Source organism: Phalacrocorax aristotelis, chromosome 1, assembly GCF_949628215.1.
Source record: "Phalacrocorax aristotelis chromosome 1, bGulAri2.1, whole genome shotgun sequence".
NCBI classification, from domain to species: Eukaryota; Metazoa; Chordata; class Aves; order Suliformes; family Phalacrocoracidae; genus Phalacrocorax; species Phalacrocorax aristotelis.
Genome location: NC_134276.1, coordinates 154,607,202 through 154,621,882, shown reverse-complemented (window position 1 = coordinate 154,621,882; position 14,681 = coordinate 154,607,202). Strand labels below are relative to the sequence as shown.

The window sequence follows — 14,681 nt, the reverse complement described above, 5'->3', positions numbered from 1 at the left end:
CTTTAGTGGCTCACCTGGAGCTGTACATGCTGAGTGAGCTCCTCTCCTGCAGGGCAAGCCCTGGCTGTTTGGTGACACCCTGGAGTCCTCGTCTTGCTGGAGCGAAGGTTTGCTGCAGAGGTAAAGTGTGTGCTCCCTTGTGTACGATAGGCTGATCTCGAGTAGAGAGGGGAAGGTCACATGCCCTTGTTCTGCACCGAAGCTGTTGACTGCTGCCCCTGATTTTGGATGTAAGTAGGGTGTTCAGCTGTGACAAAATGCTTTTATGCATGTTGTGGCTTGTGACACAAAGAAAGCATCTTTAAACTGCTGAGACTTGGAGTATCCTATGTAGTTTTCCTTCTCCAAAGTTTGGATGCTGTGATGCGAAGGTCTGTAGCAAAGAGCAGAAAAAGGCCAGGCTCTTTGCATTACCATATGACAGGAGGATGACAGAAAATGGACATCAACTGAAGAGGGAAAGGTTTTGACTGGTAAGGAAAAACAGCCTCACTGTGAGGATAGCTGGGTACTGAACAGACTGCTCAGAGAGACTGTGCCGTCTCCATCCTTTGAAGCTTTTAAGACCTGACTGGATAAAGCCCTGAGTAACCTAGTCTGAGCTAGCACTGACCCTGCTTAGGCAGGAGGCTGGGCTAGAGACTACGTGAGCCCCTTCTAGCCAGAGCTGTGCTGTGGTGCCATGGCAGTCCTGGACCCAAGGACTCAGGTCTAGATACTGCATTGCTAGGCAGTAGTCTGATGCATGAGTTCTTCATGTCTCCGTTAATCTACTAAGCAATCGAGGCCACTTGGTTTTGCTGATGGTGTTTTGTTGGGTTTTGGGTTGGTGTGGTTTTTTTTGTTAGGTAACTATTGTTTCCGATCACCATGGTTTCACAGAAGCAGTACTTTGGGTTTTTTGTAGTTCTGGTCTTGATTTACTGAAATGGGAGAGGGAAAGCTGGACTAAGTTCTAGCTGTCCTGAACAGCTTGTTCTGTGTGTATGTTTTCTTTCCGTGCAGCGCACATGATGTGCAGAGTTGCATGCAGGACTTCTGTGTGTTTATGCACCCATAATTTTGTTCAGAACTTTCCTGATAAAATTCTGGGTGCCTCACCTACTTGCTCTTCTGTTGTATGGTATGGCCATGTAAGAGCCTACACCATTTGCTTCCAGCCTGTTTGCCTTCATGCAACCTCGTATCTGTAAGGATTGGCTACTACCTGTGCTGCTTCCTTTTTGTGGCTAACCCTGAAACTGAAAGTGTGGGAAGAGACTGGTGTAGGTCTGTGTGGGAAGAGACTGTGTAGTAGCTTGTGTGACTAGCTTGGAGGAGCTGTTGTAGACCTAAACCCTGAAAAACAGCCAACAAAAAATACAAACAAACAAAAAAACCAAACCCCAAACCCAAGCCCTGAATACCAAGCAGGGCTCTCTTCCTTTATCTCTGCGGTCCCACAGTAGGTTTCATACACAAGGGGATCTTATCCTAAGGCTGCTTTTTTCAGCAGTCTCATATAGGTTCTGGCAGCTTCAGTAATCAGCTTGCCTCTGATTTGATTTTGTGTGGGTTATCTGCAAACATGTATTATCATTTCTGGAGCTTCTGATACCCACAGAGGAGACTTGTGTGAATATGTGTAGAATCAAAACTTAGGAGAAGTAAAGAGCTGATCTGCTCCTCAGCAGAAGCAGCGACGTGACTATTGTATTTGGGGAGCACTTGTAATAGTATGGACAGGACAAAGATCTTCAGGGGGAACCAAGACTAAGAAGGTCATCTCTTCTAGCAAACAAATACCTGGCTTTCCTATATCTGTCCTGGCTAGCAAAAGATGAAGACTGAGGAAAATATGATGTCTAAACTGTTTGCTTTCATACCTCGTAATATGAGGCAGTGGCTGACTTTCGGCAAAACATCTGTCTTTCTCATCGCCGGTGTAACTGGCCTAGTCATCAGCACTGATGGTATGTCTTGCTTGAGCTCCTGCACCACAGCTCCCTTCCCCTCCTCCTGTCTGCCATCCCCCGCCCGGCACAGCTGTGAGTGTAATTCAGGGTTGGGCTTGGTGTGGTGTTTGGGGCAGGCTGGTAAGCTGTATTTTTCAGAGAACAGACAGAAAGCATGAGCTTTTTTTTAAAAAAAAGAAGAAAAAAACAAACTGGCCCTGCCTACATATGGGTCTGTCTAATGGCCCCTGATAGGGATGTTCCGTCCATGCTGGCTGCGTGCCTCCTGCCCTTCCTCTTCACTGACAGCATTTCCCCCTCGCCTCTCCAGACCAATGCCTACGTGTCCACCTGCCTCCTTCCCTCCCAGCACCCCTGAAGGAGCTGAAGCAGGCGCTCCCTGGGAGGCTCCTGCCCGTGGTTATCAAATCCGTGACAACAGCTCTCCAGCAAGCGGGGAGGGCAGGAGCTGGCAGCTGCAGGAGGGCACCAGATGCGCAAAGGTGCTGTGCCGCATCCCTACCTTCGGGATGCCCAGTTGGCTCGCCCCAGTGGCAGCTGGAGGGTGCCGCTCAGGCATGACTCCCTGAAGTAACAGGCCTGGCAGAAATGAGCTTTGGCACAATTTTAAAGGTGTGAGCTTTCAGAATGCGAAACTTGTCTCTTCCTCGTGCCTCAGTGCTTTTGCAGTTCTGTTTCCATTTGGCTGGTATGCTCCTCATGGCTGTCAGTGGATGCTGTCGCTTACAAGAAGGACTAAAAGAGAAATAAAAGGCTTACTTTTCTACTTGCCCAGGGTGACTTGTGGCCTCTCATTTGGCTGTACTAATTCAGAGCAAAATTTCAACTGAATACCTACCAACTATGATCTTTCTCCACCAAAAAAGCGCAGCACGGAGTCTGCTCTGGGACTTGAGAATGTTTCCATATTGCCATTGCTTGTTTGTTGGTTTGTTAGAAATATGTTGCAAAACCACAGGGGAAAGATGGACTTCATTTATATTGCTGTTTCTTCTCAGCTACAAACGTGTCTGCAAGATCAAAACCAACAAAAGTGGCCCTGTCCTTGAAAACTGTGCAGTAAATAGCTTGAAAAAAAGGGCCAAGTTAAAGGCATTTCATGTCCAGAACATCATCTTTAGCTTTAATGAAAAGGATCTGGAAGAGGTGTACGGACAACCCTCTCCTCAGCCCCTTGCTTGGAACAGCTTTCTGGCAAAGTTAGTTGAGGATGAAAAAACCTATTTTAAGATGTGGCTTCAGTGTTCAAGAGGGACCTTATGTGATATGGTAGCTGGGACGGAGCTACAAGGAACCTCTGGACTCAATTTTGTTTCAAATTTGCAGGTATTTGAAAACGGAGGTTGGAAATATAGGCAAGAAATGAGAATCTGCAGAAACTTGCATTGCTGAAGGCCAAGGGAGGAGACAACTGAAGTAGTTACTCAGTGCAGAAAGCTGTAAAGTCCATATATCAAAGGAGTCAGGGTTATGACTGTGGATGGCCAATTAACTGTGCCACTACTATAGCGGTGATTAAGATGTTGAAAAGTACCATTTAGGGAAATGCATGGAAACCTGGGGCTTGTAGGTGTCGGTATGCTGCAGTTTGGCTGTGGGCTTTTAAATTCTTGACACCTGGATATCTGAAAGAGGGGCTAATTTGGGAGAATTAAAAGAACAACAGCAAAAGTAAGTGGCTGAAGTAGCTGGTTTATGAGGAAAGATTACAAACTTTAAATATATATTGCTTTGACAGGTGTTTTGAACAGGATGTGGAAGTGATATGATCAGCCAGTTTATGTTAAGCTCACACTAATATTACTGAGGCTTCTTTCTCAGTTTCATATGATGTATATAATGTAATTTTCAGTATCAGTACCAGAATAGAGAGTCTGTGAAAACTTTGGTGTCAGCTGTGGTTCTCATAACACGTGGAAAATTAATATCATTGTACTCGCAGCAAGATCCCTTCAGAGCTTTGTGCTTGGAATAAAGTTATCGTTATCATGAAGGGGATTACAAATCTTAAGCTATTGTTATGCTCTTCCTTTTTTAAACTGCTAATATCCTTTGAAAATACCTTTTCTTTTTGCCCCAAGTAATAGTTACAGGTTAGAGAAGTGTGAAAAAGAATCAGTGTGAAGTAGAGAAGAGCTGATGATGATCAGCTAAGAATATCCCGGGGAAAGAGACAATGTTGGCAAGTGTAAGGGTAGAAAGAAAACCAGAAAGTAGAAAAGAAGGGTTTTTTTTTTATGGTGTCGTATGAAAATTAACCATTGTCAGTAACTGGGTTACAAAACTTCTTGGAACCAACAAACTTCAGTAACTGAAAATACAGATAGACTGAAAGGTCCCAGAGGATAAGTTTGGCTTGTTGACCCTGATTTTTTGTTGGGTTGTGATATCATGAGGAAAAGTCTGAAAACATTAAATTGATTGAGTAAAGGGGATGAAATAAAAACTATGCACTGGAGATCCTGATACCAAACATAATTAAAAATACGGAAAAGCTCTTTGCAAAAAGGTACCAGACAGGAGCCTTCTCAAGATTTTAATCCATGATCCAGAAGCAGGTCTAGGAACAAAGTGTGTCTGTACCTATGGGACAGGTGAATGCATACTGGAAATCAGGACTTGGGAAATGGTCTAGAGTTCAGAGTAGGAAAGCAAATCCACATGCTTTTCTAGGGTGATTCTGAAGTAAAAAGATTTTTTAAAAAATACGTGTTTTTCAAATTTTCTCTATTTAGTCTCAGTATACAGTGTTGGTGAAACCACTGCTAGTAGACAGTGTCCAATTCCTGAAGTTCAACTCTTAAAAAAGGTTATGGAAGAACTGGAAAGCATAACAAAAACAAAAAAAAAAAGGCTAAAAATATACTGGAGTTGGGGAAAAATGCTCATTTCTCAATCAATGCAGCACACGCATGTTCTTTCCTGGAAGTTAGATTTCAACAAAGGACAAATTATCAGACCCTATAATAAGGGCACCTCAGGGAAGCGTAGTGGCCTGGGACATGTGGAAGGGTCAGATTAGGAAGGTTTCATAGTTCCTTCTAGCTTTAAATGCTGTAAAACTTCATTGCTGGCCCTGTTGACACTCTGGATACTGCAAAGCAGAACATACAGCAGCACCCGATGTGACTCCTTCAATCTGTCCAAATGCATCATAGCATTTGGTCATTCTCCTAAACTGCATTGATTTTAGTGAAGTTAAATAAATGCTTTAACCTCTTCAAGCTATTTTGAACTGCTTGCATTTACCATGATGCCTCTTGGCAGACAAAAAATTTAGGGGGCAGTGCACAAGGCATGTGGGCAAGGATAAGCTTTCTGGTAGAAAAAAGGCATTTGTCCCAAAATACGAGGTCACCTTTATGTATCTTGCCTCTTGGACTCAAGTACCATAGATAGCCTTGTGTTCTGTGTACCTCTGTCTGCGACAGCCTGGCTGAAACACACCTGACTGGTGTCAGTTTATCCAGAGTCTTCAGCCCTGGCAGGTGAAAGAAGGCACAGGGAAGAAAGGAAGCAAAGCAGTTAGGATGAGGCATGAGGAAAGACCAATAGGCTGAACGTATGAGGAGGTGGGATCAATACTCAGACAAAAAAATGAAAGTTTTTAGCTTTTGTTTTAAACGTAGAGCTAGTGGAAGGTGGCAGCTAGTACGATCCCACTTGCACTAATGGTACCAACTTCCACCCCAGTTTTTAACAGTGGAAGACTGTTGTCCCTCTGCCTCTTTTGCCACAGTACTACAAGCCTGTGCTTGTAGCATCAAGGTGTAGCTTGGAGGAAGCTTAAAATCTATTGCCTGTGGCAGGCCTTACCTTATTGATGTCTATCCAGAACTTCTGTAGTATTTTAATGAGCATGGTAGTCTGTCTTTGATGCAGGGTCAGTCTCTCCATAGTCTAATAGGGGACTGATGTTTAATTTTGGCACACAGGTTGAGATAGGAGGAGGAGAGTGCCCGGGACCTTTGGGAAGGGCAAATAATTTTTCTTCTTTGACATGCTTTGTGTTTTGGTAGCTGGCAGACAGAAGAATTTGCCTTAAACTGCTTCCACGGTATGGCATAACCTTCTGTAGTGGTAATGCTGGTTTGGTTTCTTTTTGGAATGTGCTAGCAGGAAAAACATTATATTCAAGTAGAGTGTGGATGGCAGATGTGGCTTGAAAAGCTGTATTGGAAACACAGTGATTGCCAGGAGAGTACCTGGCTTCTCTAAAGCAGTGCTGCTTCTCCTTTTGGCTTAAAGCCCGCCGCACACCTGTGATGTGTTGGTGTGGTGGGGAGCTGCTGTGCTAATGAAGTGGCCCCTTCCTGACCTGCTGCTCGGCATCGGCATTGGCTGCCTCCTGGAGCAGCACTGACAACAGGTCTGGCTGGGAATGAAGTTCCTCAGCTTGACAATCCCGTCAGGCTGGTTGGGCTCTGCTGGGTCTAGCAGGAGGGGCTGAGGCTACGTGTGCTGCTGGGAGTCACCACTCACACCTGTCGGAGGACAGAATGGATGAGCAACCCTGGTCCTTAAGCACTAGTTAATTTGTGGAGCAGAGGAGTACTCCCATGACTGCTGTTGCTGTTCTGCTGTGGATAGATAACCTGGGGCAGCAGAGCAACAGTGCAAGACATGCATGCCTTAAACTGCTCCAGGTGCCTGGAGCCTGGATGTGTGCTTAGCCTGCTCCTGTGATTGAGGCGTGGCAGGTTTATCTTTGCAGAGCTGCCTTATCTCATTTCTGCTTGGCACACGTAGTGGAGCTGAGCTCCTAGTGACAGTGGGCACTGCAGCGCGCAGTTGGCAGATCAGGAGCAGATCTCAGCTTGGACCAGGTGTGCCCACACAGAAACCACGGGGAGGGGCAGTTCTGCTGTTCCAGGCTGCTGCTCTCACTCATGAAGCAGCCTCTGGGGAGTTGGACACTTGGGTTATGCCCAGGACACAGAACAGAAAATATGGAAATAAAAGCAGAAGTGAGATTTAAAGCTTTTTGTCTTTTTTTTTTTTTTTCATTCCCCTCTGTCTGAAGAACAGGGAGTGATTTTTTTATTTTTTTTTTTTTTAAAGACCCTGACTTTTCAGAGTACTGCTAGAATACCTTGGAGGCGACTTCCTTCAATTACATGACGTCTCTTAACTGAGACCTTTTAAGGCACTTTCAGGCAGGTGTACCAAAAATCTCAATTCACGGTTCTGCGTAGATCTCTGACAAAAGGTCTGGTGTTTGAGCCAGGCAGGTTCTGCTCTGTCAGTTTAGTCTAGCAGCAGGGAAGGAATGTAAGTCAAAGGCCTGGCCGAGGAGATGATCTGAGGCGAGTGAGCAGATGCCAGAGAAAATCTGGACCAAGTAAGAATGTGAAGAAATCTGGAGGCAAACGGGGCAAGGAAGCCTAACAAGTTGTGCACAGACCGGGTTGTGACTTCAGTGGTCTGCAGTAGGTACCAAAGAGAAATGGCTGTGCAGGACTGGTGCTGGGAAATGGCTCTTTCAAAATCATAGTTTCAGCAGATGCTGCAATGTCTGTGAACTTTAAGGTAGCGCTGTGGCTATCTGAAATGGGTCCGTGTGATGCTTTGCTTCAGAGCTCTTGTGTTAAGCAGAGATATTTGAAATACCTCAGACTGGAGTTTTTCCACAAGACAAGTTGTACCCATGAGGGTGCTGATCTCTTCCTCAGGAGTTTGGAGGGGAGAGGAGACTGGTGTAGAAATAGCCCTGAGGTTACCTATAGCTTGGTGCAGTGTCTCACAGCAACAGGGAGGAGGTAGCCATCATGGTTTTCATCTTGTCTCTAAGCAGATTGTCAAGGATTTCTGTAAAGTACAAGGGCACAGTTAATGTAACCAGCACTTTCAGGCTCCTAACCACGGCTCTTGGCTGTCCTGTTTGCGATTTCCAGAGACACCTGAGCTCCAGCTGTCAGTAAACATACAGACAAAACTATATCACTTTCCCAGAACATGCTGCAAGTCAGTTTAGCTGAGGACCCAGCAAAGACCTGATTCCTTGAGTGTCCTGTTTCTCCCTGGCTTGGTTTGAGGCGGGGGTGCCTGGTTGCATTGCTCCTCCAAGCCTCTTCTTGGAAGCTCTGTGCAAACCCGCCTGTTTCCAGTTACTGACGCAGGGCTTCAGGAAGCTGAGCCAAGCCAAACAGGGATGTTCCCTGCTCAGGGGGTGAACAGTGGCGCCTCTCTACTAGGACCTTCTGGGGACTGTATTGACACTATATTTAAATGCTCAAGATCAATGTTAACTTCTCAGAGTCTTTTTTTTTTTAGCAAATAATCTTGCTGTCCTGGTGGTCATGTTCATTTAAAACAAACAAACAAAGAAAAAAAAGGTGAGGGAGAAGGAGAGAGCTTTTCCATCCCTCCCTGATAGTGAGGGAAAACAAGGTTATAAAATGTTATTTTCTATAACTTTATGTGAGGAGCAGCTCTGCCCCATTTTAGGTCATTTTTCCGCTATTGTCTAGTGCAGAGGCTCTCAGACTGGTGGACAGGCTCATATGAAAGGACACAAGTATAACAACTCTGAGGAGTAAAAAGGGCTTCTAGTATTTTGTTGGGAAACGTTATACAGCAGCAGGATTTGTTGAAGGGGTCCAGGGAAGCGCAGAGGGAAGTAGAAGAGCAACTGGGAGATGTGCGCTGTTTCAGCCAACTCCTGCCCTAGAAACCTTGCAGTGCAGGAAGATGCTCAATACTGTACTGCAGAGGGGTGTCGCTTCTGCTCCCTACCTTGCTGGTAGAGGCTGGTTGTCTTGTGGAGCTTACGTTGTTGTTTCATGTATCTGACACAGGCTTGCCAGCTGCTGCTGGGTAAGTTTAAATAGGAGAACCGCCTCCCTTTACAAATTAAGGTTTGGGGGCTCTTCAGGGGGGGTTCAGACTGAGGGGACAGGGCAAGGCTGGGTAATAGTCAGTTTGACTGAATTTTGTCGGGGGAATAGAGGGGAGGACTTACAGCTTAAAACTTCAATAAAAACTAGTTAGACTGACCATGAAGAAGTTTAAGAAAGTAGAAACTGGCTGTAATCTCACTTAAAACAGGAGTTACTGGTAAATGAGGCTGGATTCCTCTTATTCCATATTTCTAGTGTATGCGCGATGAACCTGCAACTTAGTAGCACAATCTTTATCTACAGATTGTGCTTTCTTTATCTTTCTCTGGCAGACATCATGCGGTTGCGTGTAACGATGCCACTTTGGAAAGCTGGGCCTGCTGGTTGGAGGTACCTCTAGGAGGTCTTCGTTGCTTGCTTTGGTCAAGGGCTGACTTATGAAGTGTGCTGCAAGCTGTCTCAGCCACTTACTTTGGTTGAGATTCTGACTGGGCTTATAGGGGTAAGGAGGATTAAAGGAAATAAAAAAGGAAGATAAAATGTGCTTTTACCAGAAGTGATGTGAACCTCAGAAAATCCAAATTTGATTCCTGCTTCACCAGGGGAAGAAGCCCTCTCAGCCTTGGCAGGAAACCTTGATCTGTCCACTGGTGTGTTGGTTTTGTTGAAGTGTGGCATTTTGGAGACAATTTCTGTAATTTGAGGAAAGGGTGGGAGTGTACAGTCCAAAGGAGAATATATCAGAATGTGGCACTTGCATGTTAGGAAGATAATGTTTAAACACTGTAGTTTAGGTAACTTTAAGGAATTTCAGAAGCTGTAAGTGGAAGGTGCATTTTTTGCTTAGTTATGATATGCGTAGCAATAAGGGAAGGTGAAGATCTTGCTCGTTAATATTGTGGGATTTTGCTAGACGGAAGCATATGTGAAGAAGAAAACATGGAAGTGTGAAATGTTTTGCAATCTACCCCTGTATATGCAGTGCTTAAAGTGTGACTTAATAACTATTTATTAAAATAAAATCATTCCTGTTATCAGTGTTTGGTTGTTGCCAGCCAGCTCTGATCTTGGAGGGAGCTTGAACAGCACAGGAAGCACACTGCTGTTGAACTGAAGATGCCATCCAAGTTGCTCGGCCTATTTGTTAGGCATTACATTGGTACTCCCTTGCTCAGGAGACACAGAACTGGTATCTTGTGGGAGGGCAGGAGCGCTAATGCTGCTGCAGCGGTGACATCCCAGCTTGTCATGCTGTGTAAATAGGGAGGGAGGGATTCGCAACTCCTGAGTACATCTGCAGTGGGGTTGGGAGGTTAGAGTCGGCTACATAGCTGGCTATGGGAGGGCAGCCAAGCGAATATTTTACTGTAGTTGTCACAACTATATATGGAAGACCAGAAAAAAAAAAACCACTGCAGTGGTCAGGCTGCTTACCAAAAGAACCTCAGCTGAATTTTCTTTTCCAATTGCTGCAGTGTGTCTGGATTTTTTCTGTAGTAAGAAACAAGTAAGAAACTGTGTGTCTGATAGATGGCAAATAGTCAGGAGATCGGTAGATACTTCAGTTTGAGGCTGCCCATGGTGATCATAAATGATCATAAAGCACTTTGCCATGTAGTATAGTCTTTTTTGTAGGCATTTAGGAGCTTAAATGCCAGAAACAGATGCTCCCTTCAGTAGGAAGGATTGTATAGTTGCATCTGTGTGTCCCCCAACACACAAGTGTGAACACACTTCGGAGGAAGCAGCATTGCTTGTGCCCTCCCAGGGCTCGCAGTGGCAGTCTTGTAAATACAGCCTGCAGGATTGATTCTGCTGATTTATGGTAGTTCTGACAACTCCACCCATCAGGGATTTCAGGGTTGTGGTAAGTAGCCTGCAAACTAGGCAGTTAACTTTTGTTGTTGGGTCCTGATCAGGATGCAATCTAGCCCAAGGCATTTCAGGCTGATCCATGAGCTCATAAGGATGGAGAACCACACAGTCTTCTCTAAGGAAGAGCAGATCACCCTGGAGATGTTACAAGTACACAGTGCAAACTTGGATAAGATGTCCAAGTCAATCAGCATTTCTTTCCTCATATGATTGTGGGATGATAATTTGGTGAAATTGGTCTTTAAAGTTCATCTTCACACAAAGAAAATTTTGTGAAGTCTTTGACAGAGCTCAAATCATGTATCCCGTGAATGTAAGAAGAATTTATTCATTGCAGGGAACCTGTAAAAATGTCTACTCTCTATACTAGTTTTGGTTCTTCCTGGGGCTGAAGACAGAGCATCTGTGTTCCAGCCTTATACATATGGATAGGTACATTTACATATCGCAGTACAGGAATACTCAAGTTCTTGTTGCATTTCCAATGCCAAATGCTGCTCTAGTTTGAGGAGGTTGTTTCTTGCATTGCCTTACCTGGAAAATAAATATTAACATGACTCAGTGGTGTGTCTTATGAAATAATTACAGAAAATGAAGAGTTGCCCATACTGTTGCAAAAGATCTGCTGCAAGAATATGGGTTTTATTTATTTTCTTAATGGACGTGCATTTTTCACTTCAGTGAAGTTCTGTGGACCTGACCTCAGCCAGAATGGGCTAATTGTTGCAATTAAATCACAGATTATGTCATTCATAATTCCTGTAAAGGGAGCAGTGTTCTGTGCAAGGTAGTGCTGTTTGTAGGGGACAGCACCTACAAAAGGGCATCTGCTGTGAAGTTCGTCCCAACCACTGATCTGACTTCTGCTCTTGGATGAAACATTTTGATCAAATGATGCTCCTGTTACGAGGGTCTGCTAATTGGTTTGTCTTGGTGGGAGCCAAAGCCTGAGCTGACAGAGGCAGCCCTGTGCATGGAAGCGGGTCTCATCTGGTAGCAACACTGGTGAAGAGGCAGTGCTTGTGCAGGTGGTGGGTTTGTAAGCAGATGTGGCTGAGCATTTGCTCTCAAGGTCAGCGAGCCATGCAGGTTTTGACTAGATTTTACCTTGTTGCCAGTGTTTGCACCACTTCCCATGAAGCAGAACCACACCTTCCTGGCATCTTCTGGAGTTGGTGACTTTGTAAGGATAAGGACTGCTGGAGGAATCAAATTTTGAGGGAGTGCTGCAGCCGAAAGGCAGACCTTGGATGCAGCACAGACCAAGAAGAAATTCTCTGTGGGGCAGGGTGCTGCTGTAAGCAATGCGGTTTTGAGTGATGGGTAGCAAAAAAACACAAAACATCCTTCCTGGGAGAGCTTGAATTGTGCAGGGCCATATGCTTGGCCTGCCAAGAAGCAACTGTTATAAAGTGTGGAACCTAGTTGACCTCTTAAATGAGGTTTGTCCTCATCAGCCAGACAGATCAGAAATAAGGCAGGAATCACCCTTGGGAGAGAAAGCAAGAAATTAACAAATGACTGTGGCTCTTGTAGGTGTGCTCTGCTGGGAGTGCTGGGCTCCTGGCTGGCCCCTTTAGATTTGCTAGAATAACCGAACCTGGAGTAGCTCCCTCATACTGCGCTGCTGGGGTGGTCTGTGTTAGCTTGAATAGCAGACCTCAAATCCATCTTGATGGAACTGGGTTGGAGCAGCAGATGTGGAGTTAAACTGTCTTCTCTGAGGGAGCGGTGACCTGTGGGAAGGATGGTGACTTCTGTTGAACGTGAATAATAATCTAACCTAACACAGTTTCTGGCAGAAGGGCATGCGTCTCTACAGGTTATGCATGTTAAACATTTTTATCTCAAAATTCCCAGTGACACAACAACACTAGGATTTTCTCAGCTTTTTTTGTGCGGAGTACTGATACTGAAAAGAGGCTGAGACAGCTGAACCACACCTTTTGGTGAAACAGGTAGGATGTAAGGTCAGGGTGTAAGAGGTTGCATGCTTATGAGCTCCTTTTGCAACTGAAATATGGTGTGATGGCTTCAAACTCAGCACTGCAGTTGGAACGTGCCTCTTCGTTGTGCTCAGTCTGACTTTTAGTGATGGAGCTGGCGTATCTGAGTAGTTTGCATGTGACTTTGCCAGGACTTGCTCAGTTTTCAAGATGTGTTCTCATCCATTGCATATGGGCAGCATTTAGCCTCTTGAGCTGTAAAAGACAGGTTGCCAAAGTATGTTTCATAGCTTGATATTGTTGTAACACTCCTCCCCTCATGCTGGGTTTTCAGGCACGTCGGGGTTTTCTGAAATGTGTTCCTTCAGTTTTGTTCGCACTGGTTTGTGTCGTCTGAGAGCCCTACTTTCTCCACCACAATTGACAGAGAAAACTGACTTCTTGGAGTTTGAAAAACCCAACCGTTACACAGAAACGAGGGTAGGACAAGACTGGTCATCCAGCCTGGAGCGTCCCTTTGAAGAACAGGCAGGGGAGCATGCCATCGCAATAGCCTGCCTTATAATTGCTCCCCTTGCCCCTCCTCTCCCCGTCCACTTAAAAGCAGAATGTAGGAAAGAAAAAAAAACACAAAGAAAGAAACCAACCCCCAAAAATACCCGGCCAGGACAGACTGAGACGGTGGAAGCAGAAGCGTGCAATTAAAAAAAGCTGCATGCGCCTGGTCCCAGACATTCCTGCAGCTGCAGGCTCCCAGTGCGGTATCCGGGTGCTGGACCCCTGCCAGCCCCCGCCCCAGGCAGGGGCTCTGCTGGGGAGTCGCCAACGGAGGTGGGGAGGCTGGGGTTATTGCTCTGTCTCCGCAAGGCGATGAAATGGGGTTTCCAAGGTCCTGCCTCTGCTCAGCAATGTCTCACTTTCTTTATGTGCCTTGGACAGGTTGCGCTGAGGGGAGAAAGAGCCTCAGAAATTTGTCTGACAGGGAAACCGAGCACAGCTCCCCTCCGGCGGGGAGCCCTCCTCTGCTTTACGGCCTGTCTGCACAGTCCCCACTCCGTGCGCCTGCGGTGGAGCAGTTCTACAACAAATGTGTCTGTGTTTCATTTTGGGTTGGTGGGGAAGGAGCAGGGGTCAGCACCAACAGTCAGGCTTTTGAGACCCTGGGACTGTTGAGCCTTGCACGCGTGTGTAACTTTTAACCAAAATCCATTGAATCTGTATGGTTTTATTCTACGAAAGGGATGATGTAAATCCAGGGTGGGGGTTTAACACGTTGGTTACCAGCAGTTAAAGTGTGAGAGGAGAGCTGGGGCTTCGCTGGAGTGAATTGTGGGGGTGCTCTTGCCTCTTTCTGAGAACAGCAACTCTGTGTCTGCACTTTGGGCTGAAGCAGCCCTGAAGCCGCTCTGGGAAACATACTTGGTTTTTCTTTGCTGGTTTCCATAATGCAGGTTCTTCCAAGGGTGGTGTTGGGTATGAGAGAAGCTGTATTTACTTAATTTATTAAAATAAATGGCTTAGCAGCACAGCTGTTGGTGTTGCTCTAATGGTTGAGGAAAGGTGAACAGCTGTATCATTAGAGCATTTAGAATTTTTAAATTTAAGATACATGTTTCAAAGCACGCCCAGTGTGACAACTGTGACAGGGGAGTTGTGGCAGAGCATTGCTTTCCTGTGCTGCTGCCTCCAGTTATCTGTCTTGTGTCTCTGCTGAAGGCTGCCATGGGAAGAGGTGCCTGAGCCTTATACGCTGGTGTTAAGAGTTTACACAGCTGGGGAAGGTGAGTTGGGCACGTCGTCCCCTCCTGTGAACAGAAATGGCTGGGGTGAAGGGCTGCTCCTCCCATCATGAGAGAGCAATAGTCCTGTAGGGAGTCAGAAGGCAATGTTGTCTCAAACCAGGGCTGTTTCCAGAACTTGTTTGTCTGAGTTTTCAGGCAGTGACTGAAGGGTGCAGGTATCCTGGGGCTAGGTGGGTATCTTATGCAAAGAGCACCTAGAGTGCTCTGGGTGGCTCTTGGTGAAATGTCGTCCCTTTCCCCAGCATCCCCAGGCTCTTCCCATCA

The 14,681-nt window shown here is 45.7% G+C and overlaps 1 protein-coding gene across 2 annotated transcripts in view; it reads left to right on the top strand.

Moving 5' to 3' along the window:
• The window catches only part of CREB3L2 (cAMP responsive element binding protein 3 like 2), a 76,716-nt gene that overhangs the window by 8,871 nt on the left and 53,164 nt on the right, over positions 1-14,681 (top strand). The window lies entirely within an intron of this gene.